We start from the raw sequence: 20,738 nt of genomic DNA on the forward strand, positions 1-20,738 counted from the left end.
GGGGGGGGGGGGCAGATTGTATACAGCAAACTTTGGACAATAACACCTAAAACAACGTATTAGGCAATTTGTAGAGTATACATCTTTAGAAAACCCATAATTTCCTTGCTCGAATTCAAATTTGTATGGACGTTGATGGAATGTTTGAATAACAAACAATTTTTTTTAAACAAATTCGTAATTTTCGATTTTTTCACTCGAAATAAGGCGGTCAAGATCTGCCGAGAAACGCGGCGCGCGCGCGCTTATTAACAATAAAAAAAAACAAGTCTTCAGAACAAAATATGCCGGCGTAACTCTTCGGATTTTTGTTAAGGGATGATCAAAGATTATTTTAGAATTTTGGCAACACTAAAAATTGCAATTTTTAATACAGTTTATTGACGTTGAAAATGGTTAAAATGGTTCGAACAAAAATCATTAATATCTCGAAAACGGTAGATTTTAGAGAAAAGTTGCATAGGAACTTTTTTGTTTAGGATACCCCAAACAGCCAAAAAAATTTATTTCGAGCGAAAAAATCGAAAATTACGAATTTGTTTAAAAAAAATTTTGTAAACAATTTTTGACCATTAGTAACGTCTGGCAACATGTTTCAAGGGTCATTCTTTTAGTAAGATTAGAAAAAAAATCAAATGAGAATCATGTTCCTAGCAGGAGCGAAGATACAGCCTGGACTATTTGTTAAGTAGTACTTTTTTGAAATAGTAAAATAAAGGTATAGTTTTTCCGATCTCAATTGAAGACCAAAGAGCTAGGCAATATCTACCAGGTTCGGTTGCTACGCAGCAACACGCCATTGAAATATTTAGAAAACTTGTTCCCACATTTATTTAGCCATACCCATATACAGCTCTTGTCGAACTAAATGTCGAGGTGGTAGAAATATATATGCCCAGTTGAAGAATGTGCGCGCGTACAAACGGCGCACAAACACAGCCGCACTGGGCGACTGAGCCATAAATTTCAATTGTCGACAAATTGCCTAGCAGTGCACTGCAGCAATTCGAAATTATTTTATTGTTGATTATTTTTATTTAATAACTTTTCTAACCTAAATTAACAACCTTTCCTCATCGTTTCGTGTCAAGGATATGTTCGTACAGGCAGTAATATATTTTAGTTGAAAATGCGAATGTTATTTGATGTCATAATCAAAATTTACCATCAATATAATAAAATTGTTTGAGGACATAAATAATTAAAATATGTTGTTGACCAAATGAACATATAATGGAAATTTTCTATACATTATATACAAATTATTATGATTATGATTTTTTTATCTCTAGCAAACAACTTTTTTAGGGATGCATATGAAACTTTAAATTTTATTGCTAGGCGTCTTTATAGATGTTCAACTGACTTCGGAAAGACTATACCTAGTTTACTCTTATGATATTTTCATGTTTTTTATTTTCTGGACACCCCGTACAAGAAATGTTAATTTTCTCCATGTCAAACTCATTTTAAATATATGAAAAATGAAAAATAAAAAAGGTTTTCCCTCTAATACTTATTTCAAGGAAATCCGGTGTAAATGTGGCGTATTAAACACACATTAAACTCGGCCCCGTATGGGTATGATTCACCTTTCCGAATCTGACGGTTTATCGATTCCTCCACGGGCACCATCAGAAACAAAAGAGGCTTAAGTCGGACGCAGAAAACTAGGAAATCCCCGTCGTGTTCGCCCCGGCATTATATTTATTTTTCAGAGAGAGGGCTTAGCATTCTTTGTTCGGGCTCCAAAAGTGCGGTCGTCGAGAGACGTAGTGGGCCCTGCACGCGCCCCGCTCCCCCGGCGCCCCCAACTAATCCGAGGGGTTGCCTGGCGCTGGCTCCGGGCACGCACTAGGGGAAAGTGATGCTGTGTCTGGACCAATCAATACCGGGTTCAAGGACGGCACGACTCCACTTATGCGAGTGTACGAAAGGGGGCCGCCCGCCCGCCATGAGCCGGAAGGGTTTTGCCCAGTTCCACGGAGTTCCTCGACGAAGATTTATTGTAGCGCGGCACAATTCTTCCCGGAATTGTAACTGTACTTTCTAACCAAAAAAAAATCATCATTACAGATCACATCCCCAGCAGCAGAACTAGTTTATTTTACCAATTTAAAGCCATAATATCCTTAAACATTCCCTACAACGTAGTTGTCATATTTTCAACTTTAAATGTAATTACATTTTCTTAAAAAGTAGCAAATAAGTTTATTCATCTTACTTCATAGGAAAAATTGAAAAATTATTTAGAGAATTTAATTTCTCATCGAAATAGCTTATTTAAAAAAGTTAAAAGGAACATTTTATGCAAAAAATCGTTAATAAACAATTTGAAAAAAGCATAAAATTCGATTTTCTGATTTTTTTTTTACTTTTTTGCCTCTAGTTTTTTTTTTTGTTNGAGATAGGGGTGAAAATGCACCCCTTTCAGTTTTTTAATTGTAGCTCGAAAACAAAGCAAAATTTAGCTATAATTTATAGGAAAAATTATTTAGAAAATTGAATTTCCCATGGAAAAAGCTTATTTAAAAAATTTAAAAGGAAAATTTTATGCAAAAAAATCGTTAATAAACAATTTGAAAAAAAGCAAAACTTAGATTTTCTGATTTTTTTTTTACTTTTTTGCCTAGTTTTTTTTTGAGTGAAGTTGAAGTATTAAATTGCAGTTTTTTAAATATAGCACGAAAACGAAGCAAAATTTCGGTATAGTTCATAGGAAAAATTTTGTAAAGAATTGAATTTCCCATCGAAATGGATTATTTAAAAAATGTAAAAGGAAAATTTTATGCAAAAAATCGTTAATAAACAATTTTAATGAAAGCAAAAAATAAGATTTTTTGATTTTTTAACTTTTTTAATAAAATAATTTATTAAAAACTTGAGAATTTAAGTACAATAAAGTTTATTAATAATGTATATACGGTGTGTCCACGGATGGAGTTGACAAGAGAAGGAACTCTTGTTTTTGACTTTATCGAAAAATGTCACTCTTTATAAAAAGTTCTGCCCCTAAATAAAATGAAACTCATAAATTAAAAAAACACGAAGACTCAAGAGAGAAGTACCATTATTTATTATTTTACACATTTCTATAAAATAAACCTGTTTATAACCTCAAATAATGCCCTAATATAAATATTAAAATAAAAATTTCAATTCTGTCACATTTTTTCGAGGGGCAGAACTTTTTATAAAGAGTGACATTTTTCGATAAAGTTAAAAACAAAAGAGTTTCTCAACTCCATCCGTGAACACACTGTATATACACTATTAATAAACTTTATTATACTTAAATTCCCAAGTTTTTACTAAATTATTTTATTAAAAAATTTTAAAAATCAGAAAATCGAATTTTTTGTTTTTCTTCAAATTGTTTATTAACGATTATTTTGCATAAAATTTTCCTTTTAAATTTTTTAAAAAATAAAAGGGATGCATTTTCACCCGTATCTTCGATTTCTACCCTCTAATTTAATAGCACTCCGCGTTTTTTTAAATCTAAAATGACCATTTGAACGATTCATGTAATAAAATATCTTGAACGTCATAGTTCATAGTTCCTGTTAAAATCCTATATTCAATAGCCTATATACATTGACGACCATCTACAAAAATATATTACGTAATATTACACCAGACCTAACCTTTTGGTCTATTTTTTTTCTTAATTAAGAGAGGTAAATTTTACCAAACCTTGGCGTAAATAAAACGTAAATGTGTCTTATCTTTTTAGTCAAATTTAGTATTTGTAAATTGTTAGTTTGCAAAATAACAAAATTATTGATAAAACAGAACTAGCTAAATGTTTTGTGCGAAAAAGAAATGGGGGAAAAAGTTTTATTTTTTAAACTTTAAGGGTCACATTAAAAGTTTCAATACAACGAAAAACTTGTTTGTAATAGCATTAAAAGTTGCCGCTTTCATAATTCTCGTTAATTTCTTCTTCAGTTGGTGGTAAACTTCTCGTAGGAAAAGTTTACTATTCTAACACTCACAATCAGTTGCTTACTTGGACAAAATAATTTGAATAGCAGAATCTATGAAGTTTTTAAAAATTATGCGAACAATTTTAAATATTTAACATACATAAACATATCGCGAACATTTACGTATATACAGGGTGGGTTTTTATAAATGATACAGAGCGAATAACTCTTAGCAAAGCTATTTTTCCGAAAAACGCCGAAACAGGTCGATTTTTGATCGAAGGTGGACATCTTTTCACATAAATTTCTTCTTAAAGTCTCTACTCCCCCTAGGGAGGGCGGCAACCCCCCAAAAATATGAATAAGGAAGGAGGGTTATTCTCTACACAACCGTGTTTTATTTTTTGAATTTGACCGATTACTTTCGGAGATACAGTTAATAAAAAACCTACTTTTTACAAATTTATATGCAAATTACTTCATGGCAGACAATTAAGTGTTCAAATTGATGATATTTCTGGAGTAACTTGGCAGCATTCGCTGCCAATACATTGGAGTAGATCTTGGCTTGCACGCTCACCGGATTTGTCTCCTTTGGACTTTTTCTTGTGGAGTCACTTAAAGTCAACATTTATTTCACTCCACCTACTTCCCTTCAAGATCTACGACAACGCATTGTAAACGAATGTTGCCAAGTTACTCCACAAATGTTACACAATGCTCGTGAACGCTTTTTACAAAACTTGTATTACTGTATGGAGGCTACAGGTCATCAATTTGCACACTTAATTGACTGGAAAGTAGTAATTTGAAAATACATTTGCAAATGGTAGGTTTTTTTATTAACAACCTGTATCTCCGAAACTAATCGGTCAAATTTAAGAAATAAAACACGAAAAAATCGACTTGTCTCGGAAAAATATTTCTGCTGAGAGTACAATTGAGACTAGTTCCCACTATATCAAGTCCTTTAAGGGTATAGGAAGCGTTCTAGTGAAAAAAAAACGTTACTTTTATTTTTGGTTCATTTTCACAGTCAAAACGAAACACTATAATCGTTTATGTTCAGTATATTGTTACTATGAAGCTAAATATACCCATGCAAAGCTTTATTCCCACTACTTACATCTAAAGATAAAAAACAATTCCTTCTCATAGGGTCAAGGCAGCTTTTCCAGTCCACTTTTGTTTGTAAAAGTAAAAGCCGCCCACGATTGTATTTCCCTTTTCACCTACTGTCCACTTGGAGCACTTCCGTCCAGTTGTAATATATTACTCTGGTGTACAGCTGTCCCAAGAACGGAGGAAATGGAAAGTGGCTAGTTAACCGGTAAGTAGATCGGACGATGGGATGGGACAGGATAACGAGAAAGTTGGGGAGATTTATTTATTTGCCGAATAATCCTTTATCAGTTGCAGTTTGTTAGCGGTGACGATATATTCGTACAGTTTTAAATTTTTATTTGCGAAAATTCATAAAAAAATAAGCTGTAATTTCGTTTACAGGCATTGTGTACAAGAAAATATGGTTTTTAATTAATGATAGCCTGGAAAACGAGCGATATTCTTAAGCATTAAAAAATTATCAAGAGGATTAAAATCCGGTTAACTCGCGGGGCACTCTATTGAGCTTTGGTGCGTAACTATCAGTTTAACAAAATATCAGTTAAATATTCCCTAACATTAGCTCTAAAATACTATGGAGATAACCGTATCATCTGCTTCTAGTCGTGATGTGATTATAAGCAAGCCTTACGAAATCATGAATATCTCTTATGAATCTTATATCTTGCATGAACAAAATTTGGACAGGACATAGCTAATACAATGCCAAACATCGCCTTAATGTTAAAAATGCTGTCACCACCTTTCTTGGTGGTGAAAATTCGAAATATTTGGAATTATTCAATTTTCGTGATTGAAAACAGTATTGCATTGTCGAAACCAAGAGAGTTGCATGAACAAAATTTGAACAGGACATAGTTAATACAATGAGAAACATCGCCTTAATGTTAAAAATGCTGTCACCGCCGTTCTTGGTGGTGAAAATTCGAAATACTTGAAATTATTCAATTTTCGTGGTTGAAAACAGTATTGCATTGTCGAAACCGAGAGATATTAATAAGGCCAGAGTCAATCTGATGCAAGATGTTCTAAAATAGGTTAATTTTTAAGCAGTAAATCTGAACGGACTATTTTTGGGTGTTCTACTTCAAATTTTATTATTTTTTTGAGAAAAATGTACACGTTCAATATTTTATCCATAGCAGCAGTTCCAATAAAATAAGGTGATTTTTGTCTAAGTCCTGCTCTTAAAATCCACTTCTCGGAGAGAAGCAATTTTCGCGGATTAATATTCATGAGATTAATATTAACCCGGCTGGAACAACATCAGGGAAGAGAAAAGTCCCGAGACCGCTGAACGCAGCGTCGTGAAGGTGGTGCCGTTCGACATAAGGAGGTCACCGACGAAGACGTTAAAAGATAGTAAAAGTTCCGGACCATCGAAAGCGATATTAAAGGAAAAGTTGAAGGATAGACAGGAGAAGAGAAATCGGATGTATGTATGGAACAAAACAAAGAACGTGTTAATGCAGAGACGCAGTCACCACCTGTCCAGGAGCGGCAGGAGAGAGGCAAAGAGGAAGGGCAGTGTCGGACTGGGCCAACGGGCAACAGGGCAAATGAATAGTAATCAGAAGGGGGCCAAATTGAAACATTAGTGGTACACAAAAATAAAATTATTATAAATTTTCTCATATGTTTTCAACTCGGTATAATTACAGAGCGTTCATTACAACCACGTGACCAGTAATTTTGCTTGGAACAGTAACTTTATTTCCTTCATGTTGGCAATAAAATTTCGGTAAAATTAAAAATTGTTAAAACAATGAGATCAAAAGTATATTAAAATACAACATTCTATTTGATCGGCTGTGATTGATATACTTTTCGCAATCGCATAATATCGAACGTAGACGTAACAGTCTGTCATTGTTCATTGTAAACGAATCATTTATTAGTGACCCCCAGACTTAGGGATTTTTTGTTGCCAGTATCAACCGTACATTGTGGGGTGCCTAAGCTAACCTATAAGGCTCTGTAGATCCTATCTATACGGGAAATTGATATGTCGTCACTTATTTTTTCACAGGAACGTAGATCTAGTCATTCTTAACAAAAAAAATACCATTATTTTCGCAACTGCAAAACACATTTGTATTTGCTAATAAATCACCTTTGAACCTCGATATTCACCTAGACTTGCATTGATACTGATTGGACTATTTATTTTATGGAATTATTCAGTCTAGTGCAGATACGGCTCCGGAAAAATATACAGGGTAGAACAAGTGAATAAAAAGTGTCTATTTGAGACATAGGATAATTAAAAAGCTGATTTAAAAAAGTGTTTTACTGCTATTGCGAAAGTTGAGGAACAAGAATAAAATTCAAGGTTTTGTTGATGTGCTTTCAATATACCTACTAATGCAACAATAGAAAAAAATATACACGGGGAACTTTTTGACAAATAAATAAAAATATTTTCGTTAAAACCTGATATTCTTTAAATCTGGAAAATTGCAATAGAAAGTCTGTACTACCATCAATAAAAATCAGAAAATATTTTCCCCCGATTATTTTTATTGATAAATTAACATTGGAAAGTTTATTTAAAAAGTGTGATTGGCATTTCATTGTTAATCCAAAAGTGATTTTTGTCACATATTCATACACTTCCAGTACACTTTTTGAAAGAGAAGAACAAATATATAGGATACAATTTCCACCCAACACGATCCTGGAATTTTTATATTCCGACTTCAAGTAGGTTGGCCTTCAGGGGAAGTGGTGCATACTAGAAATAAATTAATCCTCACAAATAGTTTAAAAGCTATAGTCAAAATAAATTGCGGTGAAAATCGTCATTTATATCCACAAATATTGACACAGGATTTTATTATAATATACGTATAGTTCCTCCAGAAACAGCCGGTTTACAGTAGCTACTAATTTCTCGGGAGCATATAGGGAAAATCAAAATAATATTATCACTCTCTATAATATTTATTCCTTATAACGCTCATAACGGAGACATTGGGCCTAAATGGGTGCACTGGGTTCTACCTTTGAAAACGCCTTGTATATTTTGATAATATATTAACACAGTGTATTACTGATAGTGTCCATTATTTGATATTAAAACAGGTAAAGACACTCTTTATTCAAGAAACTTTTAATCATTAAATAACAAATTAACAAACACTAAAACAGTAAAAATAGTTGTCCTCCGTTTTCTTCAATGCATTTCTTAAAGCTTTTTAAAAAATGTATCTCAACTCGGTGAAAAATCACCGCTGTTTCACTAATACTTTGACGCCCCTGTATTTTTGTCAATTGGAGATCTTCAATATCATCGACTGGCGTGGTATAAATGAATTATTTTAAATGCCCCCGGAATAAGAAATCCATAGGATTTAAATCTGGCGATGGAAGTGCCCAAATCAAGGGCCCGTTTCGATCTCATCAATCAGGAAATACTGCATTCAGATGTTCCGGAACAGCTACACTGAAGCATTCACATGTTTGTCATTACGTTCAAAGGAACATGTTCTAAATAAAGAGGAAAATGTAGGTACAATTTCATGGGCCATAAAAAAAATTGAATTCATAAGGTAATCCCCTATTATCCCTGCCCACATATTAACAAAAACACTGATGCTTTGTTTCAATAATCAGGTTTCCAAAAGCAGATTCCATCACGAGGAAATACTGGTTTACTAGAGAACAATATGAGGTTAATTCTTTGGTTGTTGTACCGATATTTTTCTAAGATGTGATGGTACATTTTCAATCGCCTTGGTAGATCATCTTCGTAAAGAGCTTGTACTTTTTGAAAAAGCAATGGAAAGGACTGTTCCTCGTGAAGTATATCACCAATTTTTCTAGAGTAGTGCTTGGGTTTTCTTCAATCATGTGAAAAACTCTTGCTTCCTGCTCCACAGACCATGTTAGAGACTTTGAAACTTCCACATTCATCAACTTCTATGACCCTTGGTAAATGTTTGAGAATATTTCTGATTGGATATTTATCCATATTATATCATCTAGCCACCACTGCATTTCCTTTTGCTCCCCCACAACAGTGCATATCACGATATTCAATATTTGAGAATTTATAGGCCACTTATTAGAAATATCGTATTAAAAATTACCTTATTTGATATTTAAAACATTTATGGTAATAATAATTTAGGTTCAATTTATTGCCAAACGGTTAGATTTAGCGACTTGAATAAAGAGTACCATTTTTAAAGACTTATTTATTGCCTTTCAAATGATTTATCAATATTAGCAATAGTCACTAAGAAAAAAAAGTTATGGCAAACATTTTTTTTCGATTGTAAGTAAACTGCCCTCTGGCGGCGCCCAACGAAATTTTTCTCTAATTATTATTATAGAGCTTTAACTACGCAGTGCATGTGTCAATTATGCGGCTGATAGCGATTAAATTAAACAAGTTATTTAACAGAATTAAATAAAAGATTGAATTTTGAGAGTATATCTTCAAAACAAGATAATTTCCAAAAAAAACTTATTACGAATTATTTTATCAAGCCGGATCGCCCCCTTAAGTCATATGATGCATTTTAGAAACACCCTGTGTATATCGGATAGTAATAAAGTACCGCTAGACTGTTAAAATATCACAGCATGCCACGAAATATTCGGCCGGTGCGACGCTGCGGAAAGGAGATGCGCCGGCAGTATCTGGCCCGCTTCCGGTTGCATCGCACGTTGCACCGCTACTTTCCATGCACATGCACCATTGGGCGTACTTACTTTTTGGCTGTTGGACGACCCCGACGACCTTCCGACCGGCTGGGTGGAATCTCTGGGACGAGCGCGAACTAAGACTGGCCAGAGCGAGCCTACTAGGGGATGCTGCGGGCTGCAGCCCCGTGATAGATCGAGAAATGCTCGGCGCACGCACTACAACTTGGGTTTTAATTGGGGGTTTTTGCAGACAAGGACTGCTGCTTCCATTTTTTTCCTGCCGCCGCTGCCGCCGAGCGAGAGCGGAATCTGCGACGGCAGCGCGCCGCTTTCTTTCTTTCCGGACACAATGGCGATTGCTGTGCGGGTGCACGCGCGCGGTCGCCTTTCAGAAAATTCCGGGGTTTCAGGTGCGGCCGGCGAGGGGGTCATGAAAAATTCGTTTTTAATCACAGTACAGGACGCTGCTAATGTTGACCAAGAGATAAAGGTGGAAAATCATCGAGAAATCGTGAAAATTGCTAGGCGTGATTTTATTGTTGGAAAGTCTGGTAAAAAAATTGCCAACTCCGGACCTACTGGTCGTAGAAACTTTTTTGTTCAATTTGTAGGTTTTTTTACGAGCTTTCGAATGGTGTATATAACTTCATTCAAAAGTTAAAAACCGCGGAGTTATTTAATTTGTTTATTAGGGAAAAAAGTGCTTTTTATTTGTTAACAATTTAATACAACTAAATTTGAAAAAAAAAATTTTTTTTTGAACTAGAGGAGACTTGATGTCCCTTCGAAGAAAATGAGCCCAAAAAGAATACCCTGCCCCCGGAATAGTCATTTGAAAATGGGTCTTTTTTGCAAAAATGGGATAAATAAATGGAATTTTGGAAAAACTATTTGACCGATCGAGCTATTTTGCACATCTCTTAAGAATTTAAAAAGTCACATTTGGGGAAAGTTTGGTAAGATTTTATTAATTATTTAAAGAGTTATTAACAATAAAAGCTTTTTCCGTTTAATTTTGCAATAAATTTTTTGTTTATAAAGCAATTTTAACTTATACAATCTCATTTTAAAATGAGTTTCTCTAGATCAAATCGTCTGTTGAACATTTTTTGCTAAGATTAATAGTTCTTTTACAATAACGCGTAGAACGAAAAATGATGTTTTGACTTATTTGTTGATAAAAAACAATGACACTATACTTTTTTCATGACCCACGAGATGAGACGCCTCTTGTATTATCATTCCCAAGACTTTCCAACAATAAAATCACGCCTAGTAATTAATAAATTTCAAAATGTTTCCTTTTCCGGTCTAATGTTCGGACGAAAGAAATGAAACGAAAAAAATGTTTGATGTTTCTTTGGAAAACCACCACGCTCAACTTAATCAAGGTTGGAAAATATCATGATATTTATATAAATATCAAATATCGGATATATATCTTGATATATATCCGATATATGTCGGATAAATATCTTAATAAAATTTAGAAACTATTTAGGTAAATATTTTTGTTCCAAATATCACTAATAACTAATAAAAAATATTTGCGTGAATATTAAGTACTACGAAAACTAACCAATTTACACCAAGTCAGCAGAAACTTCATAAATATTAAAACAAATACAAACACACAGCACCTGCCCCAATTGACTAACACCTGGAGAAATAATGAAATAAAAATATTCAGTCAATTTTACTTTGTTGAAAAATTCGGGGAATCACATAAATAAACACGTTCATCAATGATTAGCATACGGTTTTGCTGCCATCTGTTAACAGTTTTAGCAACTTTAAACCAGTAGGAATCATTATTTAAATTTTTATAAATATCATGATATATATCAAGGAATAAATATCGTGATATATATCAATGATATATATCGGATATATATCATTGATATATATCATGCCAACCTTGACTTAAATATGAACAGAAGATCAAAAAAAAATCCTCTAAAACGTCTAGGTAATCTTTCAGGATTTAATTAAAAATTTTTCTTGCCTTTGAAATAGCACTTTACGACCATCTACCTATCTGTATGCAATTTAATTTCTCCTTACTAATATGAGTTCGTAAGTGGTAACTCAACTGTAACCAATCTTCTATGTTATCAGAATGTGCTGCCAATGTTTTCGATAACAGAAGTCAGGTAGATGTACTATACACGGATTTCTCGAAGGCTTTCGATAGACTTAATCATAGCGTTTTACGTAAGTCGGAAAATTTAGCTTATCTAACAGCTTTTTTAACTTCATATTATTTATTAACGAATTAAGTGATGTTATTAACTGTTGCAAATTTTTGTTCGCTGACGACTTAAAAATATATTAATTTGTCAACTCTTTGAATGATTGTCAGCAAATGCAGATTGATCTTCACCGCATTCGGCATTGGTGCCAGTCGACGAAGTTACAACTAAATCTTTCAAAATGTGAAGTTTTTACTTTTTGCAGGAAGCAATTATCGTATGAATTTAACTACTTGATAAATAATACTTTACTCTGTAAGGATTTGGGTGTATTATTTTATAAAAATATTGCTTTTAATGAGCATAACCAATGAAGTTTCTGTAGTTTTTCAAATGCCTTATTGAAATTGCCAAATAATAAAAATATCAAATTTCCCCTCTACAAATTTTTATCATTGACGCCAATATTTAAATATCCAAACATTGAATTATTGTCTGAAGTTACTTATTTGTTAGTTACATCTTTAATTCATACACAAATTTAGTTTCACCATAAAATTTTTGGATTATTGCTTGGTAAATTTTCCGAAACTGTAAATCTACTATAAATGTGAAATTCTATTACAGTCGAAGGTAATTTTACAAAATATCTTTAGACTTAGAGGTAATTGCACACATCATACACATTTTGATTGGAATTTCACACGTTTACAAGTGTTACAACCATTATAATTATTGCAATTGTCACCTTTTACGTAGCACCATTTCTTTGATTAAGGTCTGTTGTAACGATTCATCTGTTTTATTTTTTAATAAGAATTCCCGAGGTGATTGACTCCTGACTTTTACTTTCGACCAATTTCGAACTCTACGACGTATTTATGCACTGTCGTTAAAAAGTTTCGCAAATCGAAAGAGAAACCGGAATGTTTTAAAAGTAAATTTGGTTGAACCAGNTGACGACACTATGGGATGCAAACACTGTTTCTTTGTTCTATTTCAGGTAGAATGTACTTTTGAATACAGGGTGGTTCATCGAAATAAAAGAATAACTTTACCGTTTACAATATCAGACTGTTGAAGTTATGAAATTGTGAAGTTATTCTGTGTTTAATGGGTAAAGATAATAATTATTTGGCTGCTTGTTTATATTGCACTAAAATACCATAAATAACTGGTTGATTTCAAAATTAGATATGCAGTATTTTCATTGTACGAATAGATATATCTTTAATTCATACACAAATTTAGTTTCACCATAAAATTTTTGGGTTATTTTCCAAAACTGTAAATCTACTTCTATTATACCTAGTCGATGGTAATTTTACAGAATATCTTTAGAGGTAATTGCACAACATCATACACATTTTGATTGGAATTTCACACGTTTACAAGTGTTACAACCATTATAATTATTGCAATTGTCACCTTTTACGTAGCACCATTTCTTTGATTAAGGTCTGTTGTAACGAATCATCTGTTTTATTTTTTAATAAGAATTCCCGAGGTGATTGACTCCTGACTTTTACTTTCGACCAATTTCGAACTCTACGACGTATTATGCACTGTCGTTAAAAAGTTTCGCAAATCGAAAGAGAAACCGGAATGATTTAAAAGTAAATTTGGTTGAATCAGATTTACCAAATATTGGTCATTTAAAGATCCTTGCTAAAATAATCTGCAATCAGTTCTACATACTACGTCTATATTTATTAGGAGCATTGTAAACAATTATTTTTTACCTGCAACAGCAGGTAAAAAATAATTGTAGTATAATTTAATGTTTTGTGCAAATGTTTATGTGAACGAAAGTCTAAAGTCTGTATCCTCAATAGTTTTTTCACTAACTGTTTCACGTAAAGCTAGTAAAGCCCTTAGGAAAGTCGCAGCATCACTGTTACACCCCCATAAATATTTTTTTTCAAGTCCCTTTCGACATGTAACATTTGATTTACACCACCTTTCATCAGACTCCTATTTCAACCTTTCTTTCAACACAGTTCGACTCCAACCCACCACCTCTCTACTGGTGTTGTTCCAGCCGGTGTAATCGAAGGCCAATTTATGAATCGTTTCATTTTCAGTTTTCCCTTATAGGGCCGAGCGTGCGCTAAGGTGATGACTTCACATTTTGCTGTTTCCTCTCGTCCGTTCGTTAGGCTGATGAAAAACACGGGACAAAAAGTTCAACACACCTTCCGCCTGATGGAAGCGAAAATTGAAGCAACAATTAATTACTGTTGCGCAAGGAAAGTCATCAGTCCTCTCTGGATTCTCCGTCCGACACCTGAGTGGTTCTGGACCACTGACTGAAAAGATACTGAAAACTTTCAACTGGACAGTAAACGCGTTTACATAAAGTGTTGAAAAGAAGGTTGAAAAGACTAGCCACGCGTGGTGCGCTTCAAAATAAGAAAAGAAGATTCCATGAAGACGGGTGATAAATGTGCACAACCAAAAACGCATTTTTTAAATAAATTTTCGAAGAAATTATGTCCTATTTTTGTCTTTAGTATCTATAACACCATTTTGAACACAGGTCAATATGAAATTCAGCCACGATACAATAGTTAATATGTTTCAGCATTTTATGCAATGCTTGTCCGTGTAAGCATTATTAGTTCCACATCCTCTAACATCGTGATAATAAAATGGCGCGAACGCCGTCAAACGCGGATGAAAAATTATATTAAGGTCGCTTACCCTTGGATTCCAAACGAAGTTACCTCCCATATTAATGGCGGCCGTTAAATAATAGGTATAACGTTGTCAAAGGTGAAGAATTGAATTAAGCAACATTTATCCCCGGAATCCAAACGAGATTATCCCCAGACGAAATCTGGCGCCTGTATAAAAATCTTATCCTGCGGACTTTTATGCCTCAAGTGAATGGAACTTTCCTAATTTCTCTTTGGTGGCGTTCAGAGTCTTGACCTACATCTACAAATCTCCTTATTGTCTGTCTTATGTTGTTGGTCCTCCCCTGATACATATACTTTCTCTGTGTATTTGTCCGCAGAGGCGCTCTATCTGATTAGGCGATTTGTCTGAACAACACTGTCGGACAAACGACACATAATGGAAGAGCACGATTGAAATGTAACATTTATCAGACGAAAGAAGTAAATTGGTACATATGGCATTCGGAGCATATTCTGCGCTTGATTATTCAAGAAACAAGTCGCAGACGAAGTTGTTTCTGGATGATGGACATCATCATCAGCTTTGTGGTGTGGTTTTATGCAACTTTTAATTTACGACCTTCATCCCTTCGTGTTTACGCCTTTAGTCACCCACTGAGTAGTTCCAATAATGCACTTTTCCAACAGTGTTCGAGTTAAAAGCTCATGTAGCAATATACAGGGTGTTTTCCAGATCTACGTCAACCGATGTTTCCATAAAGAATTTGTCCACCTTTTCTCTACTAAAGAACAACTGAAGTGATTTTCAGCATTGTCAGCGTAATTAGAGTATTTCCATTAATGCTTTTGGGGAATAACATTGTCTGAAACTGTTATATTCCTTTTGATACCTTGCCATAAACTTTTCGGGCAATAAATCTTCTTTTGTTTCCTTCACCATTTCTAATATCTCCCTTTTTCTATAAAAAAATGTATATTCGCTAGGAACTGTTTGTGTTATATTTATATGGTACCTTGTCTCATTTATTGGTATTTCACCAAATGGAAAATCACACATTTTCCATTTCCAAATATGTAACTACTGGCGTTTTATTTTGAGAGTAAAATATAGAAACACAAGTGATTTAGATAGAAACTGAAACCTAGAGACCAGCTGAAGCTAATTATTCTAAATTTCGCTAGAATCAAATATCTTTTTCCATTGGATCCGAAGATAGATTCGGAAAACCCAAATTTCTAGCCGATAGCCCAATGAAAATATGAATTCAAAAATAAATTTCGCGCCTGAAACGGAGCCGAGCCGGCCGACTAGCAATTGGAATAGACGGGCAAATAACTTCGTTAAAAATTTCAATTTCAGGATTTCAGCCTCTCCTTGAGTCCTGCGACGATTTCCTGCGTGTGGCAGTGTCTACTAGCCTTCCTGAAAACGTGTGGCACAGCAGGAGGCTCGGGCAGAGCCGTTTCGCGATTGATTTTTATTGTCGTGGCGAGGGAGCGCGGGTGATGGTAAACTGCCCTGGCGTTCACGGATTGCTTCGATGTAGTTAAGAAATTTGATGGTAGTTAATTATTACTGATGCATTTTAATAGCGCTGGGATAGTAATTAATTCAATGATAAGTTTATTTGAGGATTGCCGGAATTATATACACGGAGTATCACAAAATTAGCGTAATAAACCTTAAGCGGTGATAGTCTAATGGAACATAGTCTTCTCCTATTTTGGAAGAGAAATAATTAAAAAATACTTTCATTTCGAATTGGTAAATATTGTCCGACATATTTCTAAAACTCTACACTGGTGTCAAAAAGGTGAACATCAAATTTTGAAAGCTAAGAGTACTTGTGAAAATAATGACAAATATTTCTAGAATGGTCTTTGAAATCTGCTGAGTTGTAACTTTTAAAATTAAATTAATATACACGGAGTAATAAAAATATATAGTCAATAGATGATTCTATACTTGACAACTTGTATATCTGGAAATTCCTTATTTTGAGATAGAGATCACTCAAAATTAATGAACAGTTTAAGTTCTAAAATGAGTTGTTGAGGAAATCGATGTAAAATAATATATATTATTTCAAAATACTACGAGTAGAGTTTAAATAATACATTTCTCTCAGGACTCCTGACTTGTCTCCTTGTATTCTTAGCAACGTGATCATGCACATCTGGACTTGTTTTATGTTAAGGGGTTATACGCAGTTAGAATTTTCAAAAATCAATTTTTTTTTACATTTCCAGAATATACATATATCTGACTATATTTCCAGAAAATTTCAAATCGATCCGGTAAGTACTTTCCGAGATATACGCATATTTGTAAGGGCGGTTAAAAAGTAGGCGGAGTAAAAACCAGAGTAGAAGCTGTTTTTTTCTTTTTTGATTATTGAAAATATTCACTCGTGTGAATGTAGCCACCAAGAAACTTTTCGAAAAAGCTTGTGCTGAAGAAAAAGATGCTGCAGAGGGTCCATCTTATGGCCCTGGAATAGATGACTCCAAGTAAGTAAAAAAAGTGTTATCTATGTGTAATTTTTTTAATCAAACAATAAGGGCAATTTGCCATCGGCCATCCTCCCTTTCAAACCAAACTACAGACTACACTCTACACAGCACTACCATGGCAATCCACAGCAGAGCTCGCCGACATCCACTGCCCCACGTTGAATCACACGTGCGATGCGCTACCCCTCTTTTGGTTGAAAAACAGCGCCGTCCCAGGGGGGGGCGGTCGGTGTATTGTCCTTCATGAAACGGTGATCGAAAACTGCTACGAAAACAAAACTATTAATGCCGAAGATTAGCCTTTGTGTTTCCTTTTTATGTGTATAGCTGGGAAATAAACGACTTGTATTGATATGCAGATGTAAACCCAATGCTAGATGAAAAATCAATTCTCTAACTCATGGTTCAAGTTTTTTTCTCTGGAAACTAAACCTATTTTGTATTGATAAATTATTAGAGCATTAAATTCTGCATATAGTGACAAAGAGTAGAGGTACTCCTTAACAAATGCGTTAACTTTTGCAATTAAGTTTGTGTAAGAAAAGGTGAAGAGACAATACCAGTACAAATATGATGAACAAAAATTCAAACGACAGTAATCAAATACAAAATACTGATATTTCATAGCATATTAGAAGTAAATTTTCTACGCTTCAGAAAAGACTAAAGTAGTAGTAGTAGTAGTAACACTAAAATTAGCAAATAATTATACCAAAAATATATAAAAAAAACTTTTCCCACAACTTCATCAAGTTGCGAAATATATTCCAGTTTAGGTGGGGAAAACTTTCATCCTCTGTTCGTACTGTAAGACCGCACAGATCACAGGAAAATCATTAATCTTATTCCTTGTAACGTGGTCTCAATTACAATCCATAAATTGCCGTAGTGATATCAGCATTTTTATCAACCACGTTTGAAAATTAGCTGTACAGAAACCTAGGAACAGATGTTGGCAGATATCTAGATCGGGCGGAGAAACAGCGCACCAGGGAAATGAAAGGCGAAGCTTGTCTCATCGGAAAGGTACTAGATGGCAGCACGGATACTAAGAATTTAAACATTTTTATTGACTACTGCGTTCCAATGTAGATATACTGATATACATATTCCTTTATTATAAAAACGCAACATTTAATAAATATAAATTGGAATTGGAATATTAACTTCCATGGTATATGCTTGTTTAATCATGTCAAATTGAATTAAATTTTAAGTGCAATCACACAATTTTGTTTTTGATTAATAGATTAATTTAAGTATCTAATTTTTTAAGTTTGGATAATATACTTGTTCGTGCCTTGGGTACTTCCAAAAATGAGGCTCGAATGTCATAGTATTTGATTCCATTATTACAGCAAAGGATTTTGACGAGTTGCGCTTTTGAATTGTGTTGAAACTAACAATTTAGCAAATATTTCATATAATAACAGAATCGTAAAAGAAATTTTGAAAAAAATTATGTAATTCCTAACTTTTGTTTCATAATAAATGTACCAGATGCTATGCTTCAACTCAGTTCAGAGCGAGCGCATTGTTCCCAATTGAATATAGTCTACACAGTTTACAATTTCAAAACCTTCAAATTTTAAATAGTTCAATTAAGTGGACCTTTAAATCGCAATTTTGGTCACCTTGCCAGAATTTTTGATATAAGTTAGTTTGAGGTATATAATAACAATGTGACAGTAATTCATTTTCAACCCCCGGCCAGGCATGAAAAAAGATGAAATAAGATAACTTAAAAGGAATAAGAGCTAGAAAAAAAAATATCGTGTAAAAGTTATAGAGCATAAAATTCTACATAAAAATGGTCTATCGTGTTTTCTTGTACTATTAAAATTGACAGAGTTAAGGAGACTAGAAGTTATGAAATGATTTCAGAAATTTAAAAAATTATAACAAGCAGAAAAATGGATGAATTTTATAATTTTTTTTTTCAATCTACTCTAAAAAATATAAACTATCTTTCCAGAGAAATAATTTTTAATAAAAGTGTTAACAATTTCACAAAGCTAACGTGATTTTTTATCTTTTAGTCCAGTCACTGAAAGCGAAAATAAGGTAAAAGCTCCCAAATTTTTCGGATAGCATGGATTTTTATGAAAATTTGCATACAAGCTTATCTGACCCCCCCACTTCAAAAGTTATATTATATAGATGTGTGTTTTTTTCTATTTGGGGGTGAAAAGTACCCTTGTACGAAAAAAATGCGAAAATCGCAGATTTACGTATTTTAAAGATTCAATTCATGTTCAAATATGTTGGATAAAGTTCCTTTCATGATTTTTAATATAATTTATGAAATTTTATTACTTTTCAACCCTTAAAAACCTTAAAAACTACCCTTCCATGGCCAAAAAAATACAAACAAAAAGTTTTTAACAGTTTAAAATTTTCTTTTGGTGCATTCACAATGTATTGCATTTCTTTTGTTATTCATTAGAAAGCATACGACTCATTACAAAGTTACAACCCTTAAAAACCATCCCTTATAATAAAATAAACAAAAAAATATTATTGAAAGCTTGAGATGTTTTAATGGTATGCATATGTTGACTTATAAACTTTTTATTGGTTTTCAAATGATTTGTGATATATTGCAACTTTTCAGCCACCCAAAAAACTCTTATGGAAGACCTACCCCTCATAAAAAGCCCTACCCCTTATAGAAACATTTCATAAAATTATATGAGAGTATGATAATATAATTTTTTTAAATTTTATTGAATTTATTCTTAATATTTTTTTGTTAAATTAATATCAAATAAAAAACAAATATATATTTTATTATAAATGGATGTATTGTACAAAATATTTAAAAAATGGTCTATTATTTTTTACGTGTGTATCATAAAATATTTAATTCTCATCACTATCATCATTTTACCATAACTTTTGTAATTTTAGTTATAAATTTACTCAAAAAAACATTTTGTAGGGAATTTAAAGCACTTTAAGTTCTGTGATTTGCAGTTTTTTCGAGCTCTTCGTTTTTTAGAGTTGTAAGCTAAAAGGGCTTAGGAAAGGCAGTCTTGGAGCTTAGTTTTGAGTTTCTAACGGTCATAACTCTGTCAATTTTTGTCCTACAAAAATTTAAAAAAAGCAAATTGTTCAGTAAGAAAAAACCCAACAATTTCTTATTCCTTCATTTTATTATACCTTTGTTAGTTTTTGAAATATTTTGAAAAAGGCGATATTTTAAAAAATTGAAAAATTTTATTCAAAAGTACTTAAATGAAATATCTTTTTAAATTTAGGCTTCTAAAATCAAATTCCCAGAATCTACTGTTAATACATAAATAAAGTAAATTGCAGAAGGAAAACGTTTAATTTTTTTTCCGTCAAGTCATTAATTTTAATACCGATTTTTTTTTCTCCAAAATCAAGACAATCATTTTATTTTGATTGTAACTTCATTAGTTTTCATGCTAACTACATTTACCACAATTCAATTTAAAGGTCTTTTCAAGAATTTTAAAAAGTGTTATATAAGTTTTCCTCGAAAAACCTTTAATTTTTCCGCTACGTTTCGATTATAGCTATCTTCGAAATTGACTTCTGAGGTTATTTTTAATAAAAAAATTTCCACCCTCCAGAAGGGGTGGCATCCACCCCTAGGGTAACAGCACACATCGGCACTATATACCTTTTGTTTCTTGGGCTATTCCCTAGCTACAGTT

The 20,738-nt window shown here is 33.2% G+C and overlaps 1 protein-coding gene across 3 annotated transcripts in view; it reads right to left on the reverse strand.

Annotated features, from left to right (window-relative positions):
* Positions 1-20,738, reverse strand: part of LOC108905598 (protein tramtrack, beta isoform-like) — a 56,141-nt gene that overhangs the window by 7,445 nt on the left and 27,958 nt on the right. The gene's annotated exons all lie outside the window — the stretch shown is intronic.

This window comes from Anoplophora glabripennis, unplaced genomic scaffold, assembly GCF_000390285.2.
Source record: "Anoplophora glabripennis isolate ALB-LARVAE unplaced genomic scaffold, Agla_2.0 scaffold53, whole genome shotgun sequence".
NCBI classification, from domain to species: Eukaryota; Metazoa; Arthropoda; class Insecta; order Coleoptera; family Cerambycidae; genus Anoplophora; species Anoplophora glabripennis.